This window comes from Halichoerus grypus, chromosome 3 (assembly GCF_964656455.1).
Source record: "Halichoerus grypus chromosome 3, mHalGry1.hap1.1, whole genome shotgun sequence".
NCBI classification, from domain to species: Eukaryota; Metazoa; Chordata; class Mammalia; order Carnivora; family Phocidae; genus Halichoerus; species Halichoerus grypus.
Window position 1 is genome coordinate 23510967 of NC_135714.1, and position 5313 is coordinate 23516279.

The following is a 5313-nucleotide window of genomic DNA, read 5'->3' on the forward strand; positions in this document are numbered from 1 at the left end:
ACAATTAAGCTTGTTGGGTTTTTTTGTTCTTTATAATCATATATAGGAATTAATTTTATATATTTTTTTCTAAGTCTCCTGTAGTTTTATCAATTCCTTAAAAAAACAATTCTGAAGGATATTTTTTGGAAATTTCTAAAAAAAATTCCTTAAGTATCTCTCACGTTAAAGACAATTCCTGACACTGCACAAATAAATTTAAGGAATGAAAGATATTTATATTTTCTTCATCTTTTGAAAAGAGTGGTTCAAGAAATTCCTTAAAGAGCTTACATTCTCCTGATAATATTTGACATTGTCATTTTTCCTAATACCCTGTTTTCTGACTACTTTTGCTTCATGTGATCTCTACATATTCTCAATAAAATAGTTAAATAAAGCTACTATTTGGCACCCATATAGTTTTCTGTTTTGAGTTATGTAACCATTTGTATATACTTTATCTTCTCAATTTTATTTTAGACCTCATCATAGCAAGGAACGGGTCCTATTTATTTACTATCACCAATTTAAAAACAATGCTTTATTAGATGTTCATGAATATTTTAAATGATTGGTATTTTTAAAACTAAAGACTAAAAAAAGATATTCAATTGTTATTTTATATTTCATCTCCACATAACAAATATTTGTGGCAAATTCCTTATATAGAATTTAGGAATTTCTTCAGAATTATGTACATTTAGAGCAAAATCTCCATTCTTATTCTTAACATCAAAATGGAGATTTCTTTCTGGTCTTCCACGGATATTTTTAATATACAGTCTGTGCTTAAATCTTGATTGAACCCATGTTTGCCCTGCCTAGAACACACCTCCATCAGATATATGCCTCCTTTGCTCCATTTCTTTCCAGTTTCTGTTCATCATTAGCTTATCAAAGAGACTTTCTTGGATTACTCTATCTAAGAAAGCAAATTAGGTCCTCTTTATCCATTTGCCACATCCAGCCACATTATTTTTTCCAATATCCTTAGTGCTCTCTGAAGATAATGTCTGTCTGTCTATCTATCTATCTATCTATTGTTTATTCATCACCTCCACCCTAAGAATAATGCTCTGATAGGATAAATATGTTTGTCTGTTTTCATCCCTGTTATTTCCTCAGTGCATCCAATAGCACCTAACACATAGTAGGCATTCAATAAATACCTTTTATCCACACCACTAATTACACCTTTTTAACGTAATATTGAAAATATCTTAATGGATGAATGATGACTAGTCAATATTTTAGTATTTCTTAAAGGTTAATATGTTTGCCATTTTTTTCATCATTCATTGGTGCACAAATATGTAAATAAAATGTTATTTTAATTTTGCTATTAATTTTAAATGATAACTGTTATGTTTTAATTCTTACTTGAAAGTAATACTGAAAGTATAGGTATTCTAATTTTTAGCCTTATCCATTCATAGGTGACTTGTAATCAAATAATATTTATTAAAATACTCAGATTTCATTTTCAGAAATTCCTGTGAGATACCAGGAAGAGATGATATCGTTTTGTTTAAAGGACTATTAAGACAAAACGTTTGAAAAAAGTGGATGGTATTTTGATAGGGAATGCATTGAATGTGTAGATTGCTCTAGGTAACATTGACATCTTCACAATATTTGTTCTTCCAATCCATAGCATGGAAGGTTTTTCCATTTCTTTGTGTCTTCCTCAATTTCTTTCATGAGTATTTTATAGTTTTCTGAGTACAGATTCTTTGCCTCTTTGGTTAGATTTATTCCTAGGTATCTTATGGTTTTGGGTGTAGTTGTAAATGGGATCAACTCCTTAATTTCTCTTTCTTCTGTCTTGTTGTTGGTGTATAGAAATGCCACTGATTTCTGTGCATTGATTTCATATCTTGCTACTTTACTGACTTCCTGTATGAGATCTAGCAGTTTTGGGGTGGAGTCCTTTGGGTTTTCCACATAAAGTATCATATCAGCTGCTAAGAGTGAGAGCTTGACTTCTTCTTTGCAAATTAGGATGCCTTTTATTTCTTTTTGTTGTTTGATTGCCGTGGCTAGGACTTCTAATACTATGTTGAATAGCAGTGGTGATAGTGGACATTCCTGCCGCGTTCCTGACCTTAGGGGGAAAGCTCTCAGTTTTTCCCCATTGAGTGGCGTGAGCCAAGCTACTCATGCTGTTTGACAAGGTCCAAGTATGGGGGACGATCCTGAAAACAGGAGACTCCACAGCTGGCTCCTGCTAATCTCTTTCATTTTGTTTATGGCAATCTTTATAATTGTGGGAATATTTCTGGGGTTTCATGATAAAGTGACTACTCATCTTAGTTACGCCTATCTAAGCAATCATAATGAAACTAATTCCATGAAGAATTAGTTTCTATAGAACAAAATAACAAGACGATCACGCTCTGTCTAACACCTTTCTCTTTGCATACTGTTTTTTAGTTTTAGCGAAAGCCAATAAGCAGAAATCAGTAAAGGTCATGTGAATCATTACAAAGGAAAAATGAAAGAAGGCTATGGCTATAATCCAGAAAATGATCTAAGGTTTGGAAAAACAAAAATATCCTAACATATAAATAAAGTTCCTCCGAGGCTGTCAGGAGGAGATGCTTGCACCCTGACCCTGTGTCTGTGTCTCCTCATTCGCCGACGCCGTCCTTTCCTACGAGAGACCCACCCCGGCTGGAGCTGGACTCCGGCAAGTGGTGCCCAATGTGTGGGGCTCGACTAGGTAAGCCTTTCTACAGGGATGGATAGGACTCTGCTCGTGGGTACTGCAGACCCCTCTGTGAAGGAATAGAGAGTAAGAGTGAGCAGAAAGACAGAACTTAGAGAAGCTATGGGCCATAAAGAGTCAAAGGAACGATGACTCTTTATTGATATTATTAAGCATATGATTGAATAAAGAGGTGTTAAGGTTATTCATGCTCAACTGGCTAGATTTTTGACCTTTGTAGAGACCTGTTGCCCTTGGTTTCCGAAAGATGGTAGTCTCGATATTAGAACATGGAACAAGATAGGGGAGGAAATGCTGTTATACTATTCTAACCATGGTCCTGAAAATGTATCCGTGGAGGCATTCTCTTTACGGACATTGTTAAGAGATATGTTAGATCTTATGCCTAGCTCACAGGCTTTACACAAAAAATTATGGGAGACACATAACGCTGCCCCCACTGAAGAGACACCTCTATTACAAAAATCAGCCTCTCAAGTACTGGTAATAAATGAAATGAAATCAGAGGATGAGGACAAAGATAGTAAAAGAGTTGAAGGGAGAGACGATCAATTGTCCTCCGAAGATGAGGTAGCCCTTGAGGAGGAGGCTGCTAAATATCCTGAACAACATTGGGAACTTTTTGCAAATGCCACAGCCCCTGAATGCGGCTCTGTGATTAATCTACATAGACAGTTAAAAGTTCCACAGAACAAGGCCTTAGTTCGTAAAAAACCCTTGCCACCTATTAAGAATATTGGCTTTAAGGGAGCAATACAGGAGGCCTTGCGAGATGGGGATTTAACCTTTAAATGTTTTCCAGTGACTTTTGATGATGAATGGGACGAACCTCAGTGGGAACCCCTCCCTTATAAGGTCTTAAAGGAACTAAAAAAGGCCTAGACACCCTGACCATATGGAGGTGGTCACGGCATGTGTGGGTCCCCCTCATGCTCTCTTGGTGCAAGGTCATGGCCAGTTACAGGTAAACAAGATTAATCATACCTATTATGTATCCTGTTCAAAATGTACATTAACTAATTGCATTGATCCAACTGTTGGACCAACTGTCTTTATAGTTGTTCATCAACCTCCTTATGTAGTGTTACCTGTAAAATTAGGAGAACATTGGTATGATGATCCTGGCATGTATATGATTCAACTTGTAGATAAAGCCTTACGCCGCCCTAAGAGATTTATTGCAGCACTTATATTAGGTATTACTGCTCTTATAGGAATCATAAGTTCTTTTGCTATATCTACAACTGTTTTAGTACAGGAAATACATACTGCACATCATGTGGATAGATTAACCCAGAATATTTCAACTGCACTTTATTTGCAGGAACAAATAGACAAGAAGTTTGAGGCACGATTAAATGTTTTAGAAGAAACTATATTATATGTAGGAAATCAAATTCAAAATCTCAAAACTCAGTTAACCACTAGATGCCATGCACAATATTAATGGATCTGTGTTACTCCCCACCATTATGATTCCTCATCTGTCCCTTGGGACAATGTCAAAAATCACCTATTGGGAATATGGAGCAATGATAATGTATCCTTGGACTTAAACTCCTTACAAGAAAAAATTAAAGACATTAGTTTGGCACATGTGTCCTCAGCCACAGCCTCAGAAGTTGCAGATTCCTTTCTTGCCACTTTGCAGAAATACACCTCCACGACTGCCTGGTTTCCATCCCTCATCAATCTAGGTATATCAGCATTAATTATTATCTCCCTTTTCTTTCTCTTTCCAGTCTTCGTCAAATTACTAAGTAGAGGAATAAAACAAATTCATTTGGAATTGAAGACTTTGCAACTGAAGGCCAAAAATAAAAAAGGGGGAGATGGCGCGAGAAAAGCTACTCATGCTGTTTGACAAGGTCCAAGTATGGGGGACGATCCTGAAAACAGGAGACTCCACAGCTGGCTCCTGCTATTCTCTTTCATTTTGTTTATGGCAATCTTAATAATTGTGGGAATATTTCTGGGGTTTCATGATAAAGTGACTACTCATCTTAGTTACACCTATCTAAGCAATCATAATGAAACTAATTCCACGAAGAATTAGTTTCTATAGAACAAAATAACAAGACAGTCACGCTCTGTCTAGCACCTTTCTCTTTGCCTACTGTTTTTTAGTTTTAGCGAAAGCCAATAAGTGGAAATCAATAAAGGTCATGTTAATCATTACAAAGGAAAAATGAAAGAAGGCTATGGCTGTAATCCAGAAAATGATCTAAGATTTGGAAAAACAAAAATATCCTAACATATAAATAAAGTTCCCCCGAGGCTGTCAGGAGGAGATGCTTGCAACCTGAATCTGTGTCTGCGTCTCCTCATTCGCCGACGCCGTCCTTTCCTATGAGAGACCTACCCTGGCTGGAGCTGGACTCCGGCAATTGAGAATGATATTCGCTGTAGGTTTTTCATAGATAGCTTTTAGGTTATTGAGTTATGTACCCTCTATCCCTATATTCTGAAGAGTTTTGATCAAGAAAGGATGCTGTACTTTGTCAAATGCTTTTTCTGCATCTGTTGAGAGGATCATATGGTTCTTGTTCTTTATTTTATTCTAATCCTAAAATTTGTATGGAACCAGAAAAGACCCCGAATAG

General features: G+C 36.4%; 1 long non-coding RNA gene across 1 annotated transcript; it reads left to right on the top strand.

The window, feature by feature from the left end:
* The first annotated feature begins 2536 nt into the window (after window positions 1-2536).
* Window positions 2537-4767, top strand: LOC144381243 (uncharacterized). Its single transcript, XR_013446129.1, has 3 exons — window positions 2537-2704; window positions 3513-3674; window positions 4453-4767. It is a non-coding gene; the product is annotated as an uncharacterized LOC144381243 (long non-coding RNA).
* The last annotated feature ends 546 nt before the right edge of the window (window positions 4768-5313 follow it).